Source organism: Micropterus salmoides, unplaced genomic scaffold (genome assembly GCF_014851395.1).
Source record: "Micropterus salmoides isolate LMB-PRFRI ecotype aquatic unplaced genomic scaffold, ASM1485139v1 Ms_hic_scaffold_3, whole genome shotgun sequence".
NCBI lineage: Eukaryota > Metazoa > Chordata > Actinopteri > Centrarchiformes > Centrarchidae > Micropterus > Micropterus salmoides.
In genome coordinates, this window is record NW_024042261.1 from 40,583,820 (window position 1) to 40,603,830 (window position 20,011).

Here is a 20,011-nt window from a genome sequence, read left to right on the forward strand (position 1 = left end):
TTGATTTGGTATTTTTATTAAAATATTTCATGCCGTACAAATAACACAGCCGACACTTGTACTGTGCATGTCGCCGTATTTACTTTGCAACGACTCCCAGTCTGTTAACTCCAGTCTGTTCCATTCAGTAACCGTCCCAGCTCGTTATCGGTCCATCGTCTGTAGTACTTTATTCTTAGTAAGAGTAACTATCTTAATTGAAGGCAAAATAAACTTGTTTTTTGTCTGACAAGATATTTCTTCTTACCAGGCGGCTTTTATGTTAGAGAAGTTCACTTGTTTCAAGGTTTTTTTAGCCTTTAGCAGCAAGTAAAATATTCTTGTTCTGCTGGTAGATAATCTTGCTTATTTTAAGCAATATTTCCCCCATTTTAATGCTTTTTTTCCTTGTTTTTGAGAGCTCAGTTTTTGCAGCGTTCTTTCCAAATCTTCTGGAACAGCGGAATAGACCTTCTGCTTTGTGTTTATACCGGCACGTGCACGCCCAGTGTACGGCAACGGCCACTAGATGTGCGTTTTCAGTTGTTTTAATGTAGACGGAGATCAACTCGGATACGCAGCTAAAACGCTGCTGTGGACGGAGACCATATTAGTTTTAAAACTCCCATTTTAAAACAAAAACGGAGTAGTGTGGAAGGGGCCTAAGACTTACGCTTGATGAGAACTAATTCGTACAACATGTTGTCCGACCTGAATAGCTGCTTGACTTATGTGATAGATGGAGTGAAGAACCGATATGTATTAACATGAAAAGTGAAAAGGGAGATGTTCAAACCCTGGATCCTTTCTCACCCAAGCACAGCTGACCAATCACGTCCTGAAGTGGGCGTGAACGTCTGATTGCCAGTCCAGAAGTGCAGTTCTGATGGACTGGAAGCCTAAACCTAACCACACGTAGGACCAAACCCTCAGTGTTGCCTTTTGGTTTCAAAAAACATTCCCACCAAACATAATCCTGGCATCAGCTCCGTTTCCCTCAGAACATAACTGAAATTTGATCAAGTTGTCTAGGATGAAAATCAGGTTTATTATGCTGGTGGTTTTCAGAAATTTGAAACAGGGAGGATTAAAGTGTTGGGCCTGAAACTATGTGGTGAAAGTGAATTATTTTGGCTTTAAGAAACAAGATCCATAAATTGAAGCAGGATTGATGGTTGAAGTAAAGCTGCTTACAGTTTGAATGATGTGGGACAGCAAACTGGATGGTTACAGAAAGAATGAAAGAAAGTGCATGTTTGGAATTAAGGTGGATTTTTGGAGGTTCAGTCAGCAGGAGTATTGGGTCCATGATGCATCTCTGCTTCAAGTCACCTACAGATCCAATCATCCAGCCAATTTCAAACCGTAAATGCTGTGTTTTAGTTTTGGAGAGTTTCCCACAGCTTTAGTCAGTCAAATATGAACTAGAATTTGGATGAACCATTGTGAAACACCTGAACTGAAAAGTTGAATGTTCAGAAGGAAGATATGTACAGTTTGAATTCTGGCAGATGGATCTCAACTGATTCATTTTATTCTACCTCCTGTGCAGAAAGCTATTTATAGGCATTAAACCAAAGACGTTATCCATTCTTCCCATGACTACAGTATCATTACTACAAGCCTAGAGGGTAAATTACAGCTTTAAGTAAGATTCAGACGGTTCCTTTAACCCGCTAGGATACTTGGTTGAATTAGGGTTGGTATTAAATTCATTAATTTGTTGTTTACTGAACTGTTTCTAAAAGACTACCGATTCTGTAATGAAATTGTGTCGGTAATGTGGACAAACTGTCAACTACGTGTCAGTCGGAATTAGACTGAATTTATTATACTCACTGTGAAGCCTAAATTTGGTTTCAAATCTACTGTATCTGAGAATTCACATCACAAATAATAATTAAAACATCACAGTGTCCCTCATTTGAATCAACTGGTGCTTAAACAATTACTGCATAAAGCAATTACTCAAACTATCAATTTGTCCCATCCTAGTCTGGCCGATTGTTAATCATTTCAGTTGCTTGTCAAGTAGAAAAAACAACCAAACATTTGCTGTGAAACGTCAAAGTAATTGCTGATGATTATCGTAAGAGCTGGACAGATAAAATAACCAATGTAAGATATCATATTTGGCCTTTTTTAATGTGTAATAATGAACATAAGTCTAACTGAAATGAAGTATTTTGAGTAAGTAAATAATTGAATGTAGTGTCAGATCTAGGAGCAGTATTGACAGCCAAACTTCTACACAACTGCCATCAAACTATCTTCCATCTCAGACCCAACAACCAAACCAAAGTCCTAAGGCTCTCTGCGTCTATGTTAGGACGAGACGCTATTTAGATGTCTAGGCGATGATGAGTTTGTTCTCTCCAGCTATACAGCACAGATAGTCATGGAGAAAAGAAGTAGAAAACTGTGTTAAACCGTCCCAAATGTTGGATCCTGAGATAAACTCCTGCTGCTCTGAGGTCCCTGGCTTCCCCAGCCTGTGTTTGTTCTGCAGTTTCTCATTAAAAAAACATCTGATTTAAGAAAAGCTCTTCAAGGTTACCTAACAAGTAAACTTTCCGTAAGAAAATAAGTTATAATGTAAACTCTCCAAAGTCCAAAGTTGCAGTGGCACCCTGCAGGGATACAAATGCATCTTAAAGTCGTTGCTTTTTGCCTGCCAGCAAATCAAAGTCGACTGGATGACCAGCTCTGTTGCCTCTTTGTGCATCTGAAGGAGAAAAACAAATATATATAGACTTGTTTATTGTCCGTGACGGCGTCTCACAGTACAATATCTTTTTCCTCACAGAAGTCAGATCTCTGAAAATAAAGCGAAGGCAACATACTGATGTCATTACAATGCCTTAAAAAAGCCTCGTGGTCACGTTTGACAAGTTTAAGTGCATATACACAATGTCATGTGATGCCTGAAAAACATAGGCAACAATAACTTATTGCAGATATGTCACTATTGGCATTAATGTCGGACGAATATTAGGCTACCAGAGGCCCAAAACACTAACAGCTTGGCGCTCATGTAGCAACCTCTGAGTGACCAGAAATAGTGACTTGTAGGCCAACGACGGGGTGCCATGCAGAGTAAAAGTAGAGATAGACCCCAAACTCTCTGTTATGCTGATCTGAGGTTTGTAAGTCAGAAAGATTTTACATTCTGTGACGGGGTTGTCTTGGGCTGATTGTAGTTTGTTTTTTTCTAAATATCTTAAAATCTGACTGAGGCAAAAAAAGGAATTAAGAGCCTTGTTTCCATCACCGTTTTTGTATGCGCAATTTGAAGTATCGCATTAGAAAAGGTTGATGGAAACGGCAAAGTTCGAGAGAAAGAAAATTTTGCCACGTCTGATCAGCTGTTTCCGCTTTCGGCGTCTTGCTGGATATTCCCATAACGTGCGGAGACATGGCTCGTAGCAACTTGTCCGCTTGAAACACATTCCTGAGGACCTCTCTCTGTTTTCTCTCAGATCAAACCAGCTGATGGAAACACGCTTTTTTTGTTGCGATATTTCAAAGGTCTGCTTAAAATTCACGTGACAATTAGATGGAAACAAGGCTAATGATATTAAAAGGCATTTATTTTTTTCCACTAAACCTGGCAGTCGTTTTCATTCATACTCAGAAAGTTGCAGTTCATATTTCAGTCAAAGTACTCGTACTCATCATCGTACTCATGGTTATGTAGCCGCTAAGCTTCATGGATCAGCTACTGGCTGACTCAATCCACTCCTGATTATCAGCTCGTATATGACTCACATTATTCTTTTATGAAAACACACATGTTTTAAAAAAAAGAAATATTCAGTGGTGGTTTTGGCAGCTGAAAGCTCTGAGTAGGTGTGTTTCGTAGTTTAGCAGGTTACTGGCAGCTGAGATACATTTGGAGGATGGCATCAAACCTGTTGACTGAAGCAGCAGAAACCACACAGAATCTGTTTTGTATTCATTCAGGCTACATGAGGAGTTAAAGCCCAATCTTATTTGTTTTACCATGTGTGGTTGCCGTGTTGTCCCGCTCTGAGCTGCTCTGTGTTGATCAGATATCTTCCTTCGCGTGTAAACCTGTGTGCGAGCTTTGCGTGCAGCCCCTTCCGATCCCTCTGATGGATTTAACAGGCTTAAATCAAGTGTCATGTAATTTGAAACTTTATTGCTCCCTGCAGGGAAATCCTCTTTTCTCTTGACCCTCTACTCTCAGAGACCAGAGGTCAGAGGTGAAGGTCATGACTACAGCGTGCAGGTTAAGGGTTTCGGTGATGCTGGTGGTGGAAGTGTTTGTAGGCTGAAGGACAGTTTCTGTAACGTTAACATCCTCTTGCAGCCCTGTAAAATCTGTGGTTTAAATAAAACAAAAAGGGACGCTGACTGACAGCTTTATTTGGCGCAGATTGTATTGAGGGTTGAGATCTTACTGCCTTGAGCTCTATTAGAAATCTTCATATTGTTTTGTTGCATTTACTTTCCATTTACCAAGTCAGCATGCTAACATTTGTTAATTAGCGCTAAATACAATGCACAGCTGAGGCTGAAAGTTTTGCGGTCATTTGGTCATAAACCAAAGTATCAGACAAATATAAATTTTGGCCTATGAATGTCTGTACAAAATGTTGTGCCACTGTCTTTCACTAAATAAGTGAAAACTTTGAGCTGCCGGTGAAGTAGAGTCAAGTATCCAAAGTCATTAGACTTTATCCTCTAGAGACCTTGAATATCTGTTGCAAATGTCATGGCAGACAGATGTTGAGATATTTCAGTGTGGACCTCAGTGATAGACTGACCGACAAGCTGCCGTCCCTAGAACCATGCAGCAAGCGTGACTAAAAGATTAGTTAATGTAAATGTCAGCTCGTCCTTTTATGTGATGAAATGTTCTCAAGAAAAGGGGAGCGAGCGGCACACACTTTAGGAACCACTGCAGTCGATAACATTTACTTTTCCACCTACATTACTTTACACCTATAGTTCAAACCGTTTATATACAGTAACTCACATGGCCAAAACATGCTGACTGGGCCTTTAAAGAAGCTCAAGCAGTGATTTATTAATCTGTTTCCTGTTTGGCCTACAGATCCCTTATTATTTTTTGTTTGTATACGAACAGAAATTAATTAAAAATCCTCCCAAAAATGCAAAGATTTCTTTCTTTCTTTCTTTCTTTCTTTCTTTCTTCTCAGAGTAATCATGAACAAACTCTGCTGTGAACCAGCACACAGACATCTTGCTCAACATTTTGTTTTGTGCATGTGGAGGAATGGAGTAGAGAATAAATGGACCCTAACAGCGTTGCACATGAAAGGCTTTTCAGAGCACCCCCCTCCCAACCCCGCTCCTGATGCAAAACTACGACAGCAGGGATAATTAGGGAATTGTATTTTGAAAATATAGGTCTGCGTGGTAATGAGGGCACAAAGCCGAATAAAACAACTTCAATTCAGCTTAGAGAGCTGGAAAGTCGACGAGAGGCTTCGGGGCAGATATTGAGAAAAAAATGGACTACTGTAGATTAAGAAACAGATCACACACGCTGTTAAGTCTCCACAGGGCTGTGACATCTGCAGTGATGGAAAAACAGCAACACAGCAACTTATTTAACTGCTTTACGAAGATCACAGAGAACAACGATGCACATGTTTGAGGCTGCAGTACCGATTCATCTCCAGATTATTTTCTCAATTCAGTGATAAAGCAGCCACTCCAGAGAAAAAACATCCATCACAAGCCCATGGCTTGTCTCGTTTATTCGACAATCCACAACCCAAATATACCCAGGTTATTCTCGTTCTCAAAAGTTTAAAGTTTTACATTGAAGAAGCTGCAGCCAGTCAGTGTCACACCCATTTTCGGTTAAAAAGTGACTCAGGAAATTAACCATTCAATCCATCCTGGATGACACAATCACTCTCGAATCCAACACCAACTCCATCTGCAAAAAGCCTGATTCTCTTGAGAAGCTCGAGCGGTTTTAACGTTGACAGATCGCTCTTAAACGATGTTTTATTCATCTGTTATCAAGTCCATTTTAGCTTTTGCAATGCTTTGTTGGTCTGCCTCGGCATGGTTAACAGATTGTTAAACGTTATCATTGGTACCAACTTGAGTGACCACTTTGGCCATGTTTATCAAGTTAGAGCCACTCAGAGGGGAAAAAGCCATCATGATGGACCCCCAACGCCTTCCCCACGCAGAGTTTTGACTCCTGCCATCAGGGAGGAGGTGCACTTTCTCTGGGAGGGCCAAATCATTTGAGATCATTTGTTCTCTCAGCTGCTGGGTTCTTAGCTGTCGGCCTAGTTACTAGTTACTGCGTACACGCTTTAAAGAAGGATTGATGGACTGTTTATTATGTGTAGTTATGTTTTATCAGTTTACAAACCAAACTGCCCCTCGAGGACAATAAAGCCCATCCAATCCAATCAGATTTTTTTAAAACCAAGTGAAGCCCAAATTATATTCTGGTGAGCATGAAAGAGTGAGAAAGACATGACAAAATCTAAGCACACAGACTGAGCGATGTGTCGTCCCGTGGGCTGAATCCAGTTTAAATTGGCTGCTCTCCTAGCTCTGGATTAGACCTGGGTTTAATACCTTTACACTAAAAGGCCTGTCCGTTCCCTCCGAGGGCAATCTGCTGCAGGAACACACCATGCTTTAATCCACTGCAACAACAACAACAACAACAACAACAACAACAACAGTTTATCTGGCTGAAGCTCGTGGGGGCAGATCATACTACGCCAGGCTCGCTCATCTTTGCTTCGCGTCAGCGTTTCACAGTCCAGTTTGGACGCCTCCGATCTGATTAAATCAGTGCATGAAAATATAAAAATAAATAAATGTGTGCAAAAGTGAGAGGAATCTGTGGCAAAGGATCAGACGGAGGAGGCTATTGGAGAAATGATTTATCCCCATCATGTGACCAGATGAGAAAGCAGCTTCCGTTTCTGGCCGCCATCTTTATTTGTAAAAATGATTTTCAGCTCTGTAACAGAGAGCAGGATAGAAGAGAGCCAATAGGATGAGTTGATTGACAGAGAATCAACAACCTTTTTCTTAATCAATTCTCTGGTTCCAGCTTCTCTAATGTGAATGTTGGCTGTTTTTCTGTTTTGTAAAAACAGAATATCTTTGGGGTTTGAGCAGTTAGACAAAACAAGACACCTGAATACGTCACATTGGCCTCTGGGAACTTGTAATTATCCATTGTAATTATGTCATTATCCATTAATTATTTAGTCTACAAAATGAACACCGATGATAGTTAACAAACCCTCAACTAATATCTACCTTTCAAAAAAACAGTATCTTAATTCAGTGATTGAACGTAGGTACTGTAACATCAACACGTGGAGGTCAGAGGAGCTACATGACGAGATACCAGCTCCAACAGTCCAGGCTCCACTAACAGGTCCTGACAGCATGCTTTCCACTCGGGGGAAGTTTCCATTTCAATCGATGAGGAAAACCTAAAGCTAACCACGCACAAACTAATTGAACTGCTGAAAATACCCACACATACAGAATTTCACCTTAGAACCGGGAGCTTGTGCTCAATACCACAGGAAGTATCTATAATCAATGTGTTTTGCGCAACTGCCATGAATAATTTATAAAAAAACCCAATTCTAGTTAATGAATGCAAGATTTTCTACCCAACTTTACCATCTTACCTTTTAACTTCTCTGTAAAATCAGCTTCTGGTTTTCATTGGAACTCATTTCCTGGATCAAAAAGATGCTGCTGTTTGTGCAGAGAATCTAATCAGGAGCCTATTTGATAATGAGCCTTTGTTTTTGCTTTGATCCGATTGGTTTACAGTCAGATTGTGTATGGTGTCCAGCAGGGATGTAACAGGGATGTAATCAGACGTCATTAGGTAATCAAAGCAATCAAAGTGACTTTGCTTCTGTTGATTCATCTTACAAACATCAATTTTAACGTCATCTGGCATGTGTTGGGAGGGTGGATGGGCTTTGTTGATTAGACTAGCAGAAGCTTCGTATGCTGCGCTGAAGGTAAAATGAAATGTTCATTGTTTTCAGGGCTGCAGGGTGACCATTCTTGTGTAAATTATAAAAGAAATTGGTTTGTCCAGAACAGTTTGTGGTTAAAGAAAGAGATGAAATGTTGTTGCCGCAGTTAGGCAGAAAGGCAACAGAGCAGAATGTATTTCTAGAGATATCATTACACAGACAGCTGCTGTATGTGTGTACCACTGCTGCATGTGAGGTTCAATCCCCCAAATGAAACTGTGCAGCCAGCGCAGAATCTCCACTGATGTGAACTATGTCAGCAGGAGCTGTTGGAGGATCAGTTATTAGTCTGTCTGAGAGCAGGATTTCTCTCAAATCTTTTGAACAGAGCTCCATGAAATTTGGCAGGCAGTTTGGCCTTGAGCCAAGGAGCAATTGATTTGATTTTTACAGTGATTTGGATCTGGGATTTTGTGGTGTAGCTATGAAACAAGGAGGATTTGGCTTCCTTTTCTTTAGGGATGTTTTCCCCATCAATAGACTCAATTGATCCTCAATATGAAATAAGACTGGTGGCTGGATTTGTGTTCAGCAGTAGCAACAAGTTTGTCTCCTTGTTGTTAAATGTGATATCACTGTGTCAGGATGGTGGTGTTGTAGTCCTCCAATGTGACAAAGACTAACCAATCAGCAGCAGCTGAGCCTTGCTGTACAACAGTTTGTTGTTTTAATAAGAATCCTAACGGGGTAATGGTGAAGCAAGCAGCTGCGCCATTAAAATATGATCATGTTGCAACACAACGCAGTGATTATTTGCCACACAATATATATTATTTCTCCATTACACCAGTTTAAAGGTGCAATGACTTTCATGGGTAGGATGATCCCAAAGAGTTTGGAGGAAGAAGAACCCCACTGGGTTTAGAAACAAATGAAAGACAACAAGGCAAGAGGGTTCTACAAAGGTCTGCAGAGCCTTAAAAGACCTTCCCACGTCTCTATATGGATATTTGCATCAGACATGTTGTGTTAATGGACTGCCGAAAATGCAACATACATACAACTTGACATTTTCATTCTGAAATTGCCAATAAGAATCCATTTCTGAGACAAACTGTAGATCAGAGACAGAGATTGCCCAGGCAGGTTCTAAAATGTAAAATGTCAGATAAAAAGTCTATTCTGATTTCGGTTCTCCTGGTGATGATACTCTTTGTGTTTATGGATTTTCAAAAACGGACCACCAAACCAATTTCAAGCCATGAGTTACCGTCTGTGTGGAGGTAGAAGTATAGCTGCCTGAACTTCTCTCTCAAGCGCTCCTGTTACTTTTTGAACTCAACACTACGGCGGCTGGATTTCCACCACGTCTAGAAACAGTTTTGCTTGAACCCTTCAGACGAACATTTCAGTAAAGCACTGAGGCCTTTATGATATGGTTACATTTGGGTAACAAAGAGTCCTGACACATCAGGCGGGTTTAAATTACTACCATTGGTTCCAAAATTATACAGATAGCCATAATATTTTTAAACCTAAACTTGGAAATGAATTAAACAAACCTTAAAATCTATTTCATAAACCTTGGTAATTGAGTTTAAATGCAAAAGGTTTCTGCCACATCAACATGGTCAACAACAGCTTTCCCTGAATGTGAGTAGGATTTTGTCGTATGATGCTGATTAAACACTGCGGTCCTGGGAAACATATTTCCATTTCGCTCTCCAGATCATTTCTCTGCTGTGCGAGTGCCGTGGACGACCCGATTAAAGGCTGGTCGGTTTATAAACCGTACAAATGAATGCGACTCGCTCTCGTCTCGGTCTGGACACGGTCTCCGCTCCGCTTAGCCTCCGTCTGAGAGGTCACAGGTTCAACTCCCACAGCAGCTACCGTGACCCGCTGCCGTGTCCTGGAGCAAGAGGCTGAACGTCCCGCTCTTTATCACTGTAACGCCGACAGCTTCGTGCATTGTGAACACGCAACTTTCCTGCAGACCTGATTTCATTTAATGTGACTGATGGTTTTTATTACAAAATGCTGCAGACTCTTGGTGTACACGGCTCAATATTTCAAAAGTACAGCTCCATATATCACCTGAAATGTCACCTTCAGGGGTATTTTTCAACCTGGTCTCACTCCCAAGAAGTCAAGTACTGCCGCTTGGTCAGTGGCCATCCGCTAAAAAATGTGACACTGTAGAGTTAGAGGGTTACCTATCACAGTGTCATATGTTGAAGCAGAGGGCCAGCATTTGGTGAGTTGAGAGTGAGAGCGCGTTGTATTAACATGCAAGATCAAAGGATTCAAAAGTTCAAATCATCCAGTGCCCTTTACAGATGGTTTTAAATTATTTGTAAGTACTTTAAAAACGTGTTTTTGGGACATACTCTCTGGCCTCAATAATTAGAAACACGTTTTAAAGATGACCTTGACAGTAAAACACCAACATCACCAAATTTATTCATCGGTGTAAGAACCAGAATGAACCTGGCTGATAATGCTCTCTGCTCCTTTGTATTTTAAATTCAAACTCATTGTATCATTTGGTTTCTGTAAGAGTTTACGGTATTTACCTGATAGTTACTGCTCAGTATTGCAGTATATTCTGATCAGGACAATGTTTTGTCGTCTATCGTGTGTGCAAACCCTGTGGAAGCTAACAAACCGGTGATGGTCAGTTTGGACTGAAATGCATGAAAACTGACTCTGTTTGTGTGCAGCAGCAGTTTGTTGGTTTGTTCTTGGTGTGTCAGACATTTTGCGTCACAGGCAGCACTAAAACACTGGTAGCAAATCAGTTCATTTCAAAACTTAACTAACAGTAACTTGGTTTGCAATAAAAAAAAAATCTAATAATGTATTTATATAATGTATTTGACTGAAGGTACTCTTTAGATTTTCTTTTTCTGGGATGAGAATGGGCTGCAACATCTCCTGTTGGGGGAAGTGTGATTGCAGTTTAGCAACAGGAACCATTTTGTTTTACACTGTTTTACACTTTTACACGCTCGAACAGCCCGTCACCGTATGTTATTTAAAAGCAATAAATGCAATAATGTAATTTGAAAATCTACAGAGCTTAGCAGGTATGGCTGGGAAAATCTGAAATTTCTCATACACATTGCCTCATTCTCATAATGTGAACAAACCACTGCCCTCCAAGAGAGATGGGGCAGATTAAACAGATTGAGGCCACAAATTAGTATTTCAAATGGAGACATTCTTAACTTGAGGGAAGAAATTAATTAATTCAAGGGTATGAGATACTAAACTGAAGGAAACATTGGGTGCATGTAATAGTAATTCGAGGGTGTTGTTTGTAAGACGAGGGTACATATGACTCATTTTAAGTAGTAAGAATTTGTTCTGTCGGCCATTAAATAAGCGACTTCCACAACTACCGTATCACCAGAAACATCAACTTCCTCCTGATTTCTATCAAAGCAGTGTGAAACAGCCACCTTTAGCAGATCTGACTGTAGCTGTTTGTATTGTCTGATTACATCTTCATGCAGTAAAAACACACATTCTGCTTTTTAACTCTTCCAACAGCCTACTTCTCACCTCCACACAACAGTTTGCGAAGTAACAACACATCTGCTCATTTCCACATTTAGGCCCTGAAAGATCAGAACATCTGCATCACAAAGGGTTAAACAGAGGAACCGAAGCCGGGTGTTTGTGAGTGAATGCAGTGGTTGAGGAGTCCATGTTGATAGCTGGAAGGTGTGAAGAGGAAGGCTATTATCACAGTGTAAAGAGGGAAACTGTGATTGGCCACTCTTCCGCCTCCTCATTGACCCCCATTATAGCTGCATTAACTGGGGGATTAGATTGTCATCAGAGTGAAAACACATGGAGCTGGAGATGCACCCAAGAGGCACCGTAAGCCCTCAGATAATGACAAAGTTTTCTGCATCAGAAGCAGCTTGCCTCCAAAACTTAGGAACTTTTTTAAATGTTAACACAGTAAATCTGTGAAGACAGGTGGCTGTTTAATGGAATGGAATATTAGATTGTAGAGGAAGGATTGGTCCTGATTCTGAGGTTTAGATGTGTGCATGTACTGGCTTGGAACTCATTTACCAACACACTCTCATTCACACTCATTACATTTATTCATTTAGCTGACACTTTTATCCAAAGCGACTTACAATTGCTCACACCAAAGTCATGTGTCCTATCCACTGCGCCATCACCACTCCCAGCTCTTTACGTGTGTGTGTGTGTGTGTGTACGTTGATGCCATATTGCCAAAGCAAATGTGAAATAAAAGCACAAATATTTACCGATAAATAAAGACCCAGAGCAGAACTGATACCTACATTTATAAATGGGGCACAATGTAGTTTGTCCGAGTAGCTTAGCTACTGTTAGCTTAACTTGATCGGCAAACTAACATTAGCGTTGCAACATTTATTCAAGGAATCACAGCTTTCTGCTCTCAGGGCTTTTACAGCTAATGGTCGGGCTGTGGTAAGTCCAGTTTAATTAGTAGAGCTGCATGTCATTGTATGAGTTCTCCCAGAGCTGTTAAATAAGATTACTTAACGGTTAAATAATCTTATTTAACAGCTTTGACTTCTCTATAGTTGATCCGAGGACCCGTAAACATTCCGAGGTACAGCCAATCACAATCTGCCATGTCATCATGCAAACGCCAATCACGTTACGTGACGTTACCGACCCCGAGCAGATCTGGTACCTACAGGACACGTCACGCCCCTTTTGCTTCCAGAATGCCGGCATGCATCTAAAACCACACACTGGGGCAGCAGCAGCATGTAAAAAAGCAAAGCCGGTGTGATGACGGCTCTTCTTTACAGCAGTATTGCGGGATCTCTGTTTAAAAAGGGCTGCTGACCGACATCCTGCTGCTTGTTGTCCCTTTGTAATCACATATGTAAACAGGGTCAGGTGTTAGCTTTCGAAGATTTTCAAAGTGAACACGTGTTATTCAACTCACAGCTGCCCAAAAAAAAAGAGTTCAGTGTTTTATCTGGTTAAATCGCCACTTAAGCTTGACAAACTACATTGTTTGAAAGCACAAAGCCACAGGTTTCATCAGTGTGAACTATCTTAAGGTCCCAGTGTCACTACAGAAAAAAAAGAAGCGAGCATAAAAATCTGTAATTTTCACCATGTTTGTACTTCTGTAAATTTGGTTCAATATCTATAAGACTAACTCTGCATTTTTGATAGTAAACAGTTGGTAGAAGTGGAGTTTTCTTTCAGAGGAGACCGTGATTGAGACTGTTTGAAGGTTCAAGTCACAAGCAAGTGCACACAATAGGGGTGCTTGAAAATCAGATGAGTGACTTTCCAACTGTTCAACAACAGATTTATAAATAACATTCAGCTGGTAGTTCACATATCCAGAGCCAGAGCCAGAGCTTTGTATCCAACAGTCTCCCAGTGGACAGACGACATATGATGACTCTACTGGATTCAGCAGGAAGTATTCTCCAGTTAACCAATACGATATTTTACAGTTTTAACTAGTAAAATGTAAATTCCACTCACACAGCTGTGACACTCAGTGCCTGCAGGTGGCGGACGTTTTAAAACTGCAGCAGCTGTTACTTTCCTTGCCTGCAGGTGCAGCAGGTTGAACTGGAACTGTTGGACTGCAGTTTGACTGAACCTGGTTTCAACCAGTTTAACACCAATGACACAGTGTGTCCTTGATTTTCTTTTTTAAATCTGACAATGAGGTTATGGGAGACGAAAACGAAACAGAAAGACACAAAGAGGGGAGGTGAAGCAGAGAAATCGAGTGAAAGACAGGAGGGACTAAAAGGCAAATAGAAAAGAAAGACAGACGGGAATAAAGCAACTGGAAGGAGAGACAGAAAAGGGAGGTCAGATGAGGCAGAGATGTAAAGGAGGCAGACGAGAGCAAAAGGAAGACAAGCCGAAAAGAGATGGAGAGAGAAAGAGACAGAAAAACAGATGGAAAGAAAAGAGAGACATGAGAGGAAAACCCAGACAGACTGAGGTGAAGAACGAAAGGCACAGACACCCAAATCGAAACAGAGAGACGATTCGCAATCAGCCCATGTCTGTACCACTCCCCCTCGTCTTCCTCCCATCCCACCCTCCCTCCATTTTGTGGTCCTCCTCTGTCTGATGCTGTTCCAACACCTCCGGGCTTCAGCCTCACATCCACCATCCAACACACTAATGCTGCTCTGCTGCTGCGGCGTAATCACCCACCGAGAAAAGAAATGCACCCAAAATAAAGAGAGGCTGAAACAAAGACGACCCCGGTGGGTTCTGTCTCGTGTGGCTGAACGTGCCTCAAACAGCTCGGCAGAATCCACTACAAACATTTATTAATACTATAATGTCTGTTTAAAGCTGCAATGTTGAGGATTGTTATTCTTCAGGGTATTGCTATTGGATTAATCCTTAAATCCTGGTTTAATGACGGTAAACCAGTGAATCCAGGGTTGAGATGATCAGTCACCTCCATCTCACACCTGCATTGTCTGAACTACATTTTCCCACGAATTAAGGCCCCGTTGCTTGTTGTGCCACCCTTTTGCTCCCTGAAAAAGCTTTGGCTGAATCCAAACACCGAGTCTTCTACCCCCACTCATTTAGACTCAAAGTATAGAAAAGAACTAGCTCAGACGGCGTGCAAAAGTGCTTCTGCGGTAATTGTTCAAAACACACTCAAAGTTGTGGTGCAATGACAGACGTGATGCTGTTGCTCTCAGGTTTCTTTCACGTAGGTTAAGTGATATATATTGTGTACAAAGAAGGAAAACAAACAGCCTGTCCTCACCAGAAAAACAGCGTAATGACTCGATTATACAGCAGCTTATCACGACCCATATTTACAATGCTGGATGTATTTTGGAGACAGAGGTTTGAGTCCTGTGTCTAAGTTTAAAGTTAAGTAACGTTTTGGAGATGACGTACGTCACTTGACTTACATTATGTACTTATTTTAACCTCTAAGCAGTTTTGATGCCTAAACCTAACCAAACTACCGCCGTTTCACAACGTTTACCTCGTGTTGAACATCGTGCCGCTTAGATCACGTGACTTACGTAACAGATGCTGTCACATGTGTCGTATTGGGGCACTTGACAATCGACCTGTTTTGTTGTTTAAGTATGAGGAGGTGAGATGAAAAGATGACCCCCACACACCTGCCGTGAGATTGTTGGACTGTCTGTTCGGGACGGTTTCAGACGGTCTGACAAGCACTTCTGTTTGAGTTTCCAGGAAGACTGTAATTGCTGAGAACTGTTCAAATTCACAATTCATCCAGCCCAGAGGGAGCCTTAGGACTTCCTGCTGACTTTGAAAGGGTCAGCTTGAGTTAAGAACTTGCATACATATTGATGAAAACAAGTTAGAGCTCATAGCTCTTTGCACATTTTATCCCCTTATGACTTGAAGTAATGACAGTGAGCACTTCAGACACGTCACAGTACTGAAGGCCTCAGTGTGCAAGTCCAATTGGTGGAAATTTGGATTCAACCTTTCCAGCACTTTGGAGATATTTGCGACCCAGCAGCACACGGCTGTCTTGTCACTACTGGTCTAATTTGTTTATTTAAATCAAAATCAAATCAAAATTCTTTATATTTAAATTGCACTGCATTCGGTCAGTTAACTGTTGGAAGCAACTGCAAAAGGAGTCTCAAAACATAAATCATCATCAATGATGATGATCAAAATGCGTTACCGTGGACAAGCGTGCAGAAAATGTAAATGTATAGCGCCTTTCTAGTCTTTTCGACCACTCAAAGCGCTTTTACACTACATCTGCATTCACCAGTCATTCACATTCATACACTGAGCCTAAGTGCTCAAACAGAAACTAACATTCACACTCACTCATACACTGGCGGAATAGCCGCCAGGGGCAAATCGGGGTTCAGTATCTTGCCCAAGGACACTTCGACATGCAACCAGGGGGGAGCCAGGGATTGAACCGCCGACCTTCCGATTAACGGCCAACCCGCTCTACCTCCTGAGCCACAGGCACCCCCAAAATAGAGCCAAAATTTAAAGGAAAACAAGAGTAGCTATTGAACAAAGAATGGTTAGGTAGAGTGATGTTAGCTGAGTCATGCGAGAGCACTAGAAATAAACAGAGTGCATGCAAATAGTTTTTATAGTTTGTTCATATCATGCAGGAATGACTGCATTTGTAAAACTTTTAAAAGGTCATTTTAGAAATGAAAGAAGATTCTTCAAGGTCCTGCAGACAGTTAACATCACAGAAAGAAAGAGAGAAGGTCAAATAAGAGAGTAGAGACTACTGGAATATAACAGAGCAGTGGAGATTCTACTGCTGAATGTGAACTATGTTGATGAAGACAGCCATCCAAAGCTGAATTATTGATTAGCAGAGTATTAAATCAAGAGCTTGATAATCTCTCTTTCCAAACAGTGTGAGCAAACATGTCGCTGAACAAATTAAAGCCGTTCTTCCTCTGTTGTAACTGCAAACACACCCTGTAGACCCAAAATGCCCAGCGTCGAGCAGCTCCAATAAATCAGTCACTGACGAAGTCCAATGAACTGAATGAATGAAAGATAAATTATGCAGTTCTGCACATAGCCGAAAGTACACGGAGTGCACAGTGTTGCCGCTAGCCATTGCATCGGTGTCACCGAGACTAATTTCTGTACGTTTGGTGCACCTGCTGCATAACACTTTGATTCAAAAACTGCCTGTGAGTAAGAGTGTGCAGCTGTTTCTGTGCTAAGGTGGAGGTGTCCATTTCTATCCTGAGGCTACAAGCAGGAAGAGTAAATGAGCTGTGTGCATCAGAGTTAATTGGCTTCCAGCAATTTATACCTCAGAGTTGTAAACAAGAGACGGTGCAGCACTGAGGCAGGAGAAGGAGGAGGAGGAGGAGGCCACTCATGCCACAGGATAGTTGGAGAACTCGTCAGGTCCTGTTAACTTGCAGGACTGCATTTAAACCTGGACTTGTAAAACATCTCAAAAAACATGAGAGAGCAATCACATGTTCCCTTTGCTTATCGTAAAGTCACAAAACATACTCCTATTGGCAAAAACTAGGTGTCCTCTAGTGTTGTAGTACTCGAGACCGGTCTTAAGACCACTTTTTAATGGTCTTGTCTCGGTCTCGGACATGGAGGACTCTGGATTTTATTTCAAGACCAGTCAAGACCGTAACTTTGAGAGAATATCAATAAATTGCTGTGAAAAGATGTGGATCTTTCAGATCAGTTTGAGAAGCACCTCTGATCTCGTTGCACATTTTATTGTGTGTCATGTAATGTGGGGAACTGGTCTTGGTCTCGACATGATCCGGTTTGGGTGGTCTTGACTACAACACTAAAGTAGCCCTTCGTGTCAGGTGGTTGCAGTTTGGTTAGGTTTAGGAAAAGATCGTGTTTTGCGTTAAAATCAGTATGTTAGTTACGTGCACGTTAAAGTAAGTCGGTCTCCTGGCCGTCCAGTAAGACATCCAGTTGGTCAGTCTGTCAGATGTGGCAACGACATAGTGAGATTATCTGGAGCATGTGATGTGTTGTGTTTACACCTCTCTCTCTCTCTGTCTGTCTGCCTCGCTCGCCCCTCCGTCTCCCCTGTGTGATTGTTTCTCCACCTGAGTGCCTCCTTCAGTCTGACTCACTCTTTCACCATCTCCTCTGAGAGCGTGTGACTGCGTTCACTAAACGTCTGGTGCTCGCCACCGTTTCTCACAGCTGAAAGTCGCTTACTCCACATCAGCGGGTGACTCACAGATTCATTGATCTGCTGATTCATTCATTAAATTCTCCAAAGGTGTTACAACCGAATAGTGTTTAAAGGAGAAGTCTGCTAGACATTTCCTCTTATTGTCCCACTGGGGGACATGTTCCTTCATCACCACGAACACACACGCACCGTCCTGCTGCCACAGATACTCACTGAAGCGCCACATGTGGATTCATCCGCCGCTGAAGATAGTCCCGTACAAACATATCGTTTCCTCCTGTTTGAGTAACGTTTGCTACAGTTCTCTGCTGACATGACGGAGCCTTTAAAAAAAAAGAAAGAAAGAAAATACATTTGTGGGGCGTTTTTAAAGATTTACGTCTTCAGGAGGGATCAGCGGGCAGAGAGCCACGGACAGGGTAGAGATGTCATAAAGTACTGGGAGATGAACTTTTTTCATAGGATGTGAGGAAAATAAGACAAATATAGAACAACACCAGACTTATCCTAGGAATGTGTATTACAGGCTATTATTTAAAGAGGTGGTATTCTGCTCATTTCCAGGTTCCTCATCTTATTTAGAGTTTGTACCAGAACAGGTTTACATGGTTATATATTTGTCCTACTGCACATTGCTGCAGCTCCTCTTTTCAGCCTGTGTTGAAGGCTTCGTTTTAGCTGTGGAGTGATGCATCTTGTCTCTAAATGATCTTTGTTGGGAGTTGCACATGCTCACTTCCTAGTTAAGGACTACTAGCCAATCAGAAGCAGAGAAGGGCGGGTCGGCGAGAAGCCGGTAAACGGCTCGGGTTCAGCCGTACGTGTTGCCGACCGGCTCGGACTGGAGCGAGAGTTTCAGAGCGGTGAGTTATTAATCTGTATCCATAAAGTTTTAACTGAGCTCTGTCTCTACATCACAGGAACAACTTTCTGTCCACTGACTGCCTGGAGGGCAGCTAGTGTTTGGAAGGGAGAGGAGAGCTGTGTGCTGCAGCTCGCTGTTTCTGAGGGCGTGTCGGAGTAGCCGCTCGGCGAGCGTTATGACACTTATTTTCTTGTGACATCACAAGAAAGGGAAGTAAAGGCTGGACTACAAACGAGCTGTTTTCAGTTCAGAGCAGAGTTTTCTGTGGGAGATGGGTACTGGACTTTGGGCTTTTTCACGTTGCCAACCTACATGCACAAAAAAGGAATATAACTCAATAAAGGAGAGGGGAAAATTCAAAAAGCAGAATACCACCTCTTTAAAGGACAGGCGTGTAGGATTTAGGAGGCTCTATTGGCAGAAATGGAATATTCATAATTATGTTTTCATAACTTAAACTAAGAATAGTTGTGTTTTCGTTAGACCTTACCTTAGAATGAACCCTTCGTATCGGCATATGGAGCAGGTCCTCTTCCACGGAGTCCACCACGTTGCACCGCCATGTTTCCACAGATGCCCTTTTGTGTTGTTACGTTCCCTGAAGGCCACCGTAGGTTCTTCTACATGCTTGGAAAGGGAAGAGTTGAGGGCATGAAATCCTACACCCTGGTCCGTTAAAGTAGACTACTGCTGAGAATACTGATACTGAGTTCTGGTCAGTTTTTACATCTATTCCTGCTGGTAGCAGTGGGAGCATGTTAAAGCATCTTAGACTTTTGTGATTTTAACCACATTGCACGGAAGTTATATTTGTTTTTTTGTCTATATCCACAACAGTTAAACATTTAAGTCAGTATTTAAGGGGCACTTAAATAAAGGGTACTGCTCCGCCTTTTGGAAACAAAAGTATCTTTGTTGATGATGCGATAGTGATTTTTGTTCTGAAGGCGTATACAGGGCTTGGAGAGTCTAGTCTGGAAATGTAGGACCCAGTTTATTAGAGCTTGGTCCACACCAGGGACTCAAAGTCAGGATATCTCAAGTCTGAATAATCTGTTCATAATTTGTTTCTCATCATCTTTATGGACGTGAAATACTAAACCCCTTGAGTACGTTGAACAGTGATTGTTTTTAATTAGAATTTCTGGTATTTGGATACAATATTGAACATGCACCCGCGACCCTGTACGCAGGATAAGCGGTTGATGATGGATGGATGGATTGAACATGCATTGTCATGTTTCTGAAACAACGAATCTGAGCTGAATGCGACTGTCAAACAGAAAGCGATTTAAATATCTGCACAGCTACCAGCTGAGGGTCGTTGAAAGCAATAAACACCAGCAGATGAAAGTTGAGGAGCAAACTCCTAACAGACTAAAACCTGCAGCTTTTATTGCCGTTGTCTGGTGCGTCTCAGCCCCTTCACTTAAAAAGAAAAAAGCAGGGGTGCCTGTGTCCCACATCAGATCACGCAGGGTGTGA

General features: G+C 41.7%; 1 protein-coding gene across 2 annotated transcripts in view; it reads left to right on the forward strand.

Moving 5' to 3' along the window:
- The window catches only part of si:ch211-137a8.4 (cyclic nucleotide-gated cation channel beta-1), a 37,651-nt gene that overhangs the window by 8,306 nt on the left and 9,334 nt on the right, over positions 1-20,011 (forward strand). The gene's annotated exons all lie outside the window — the stretch shown is intronic.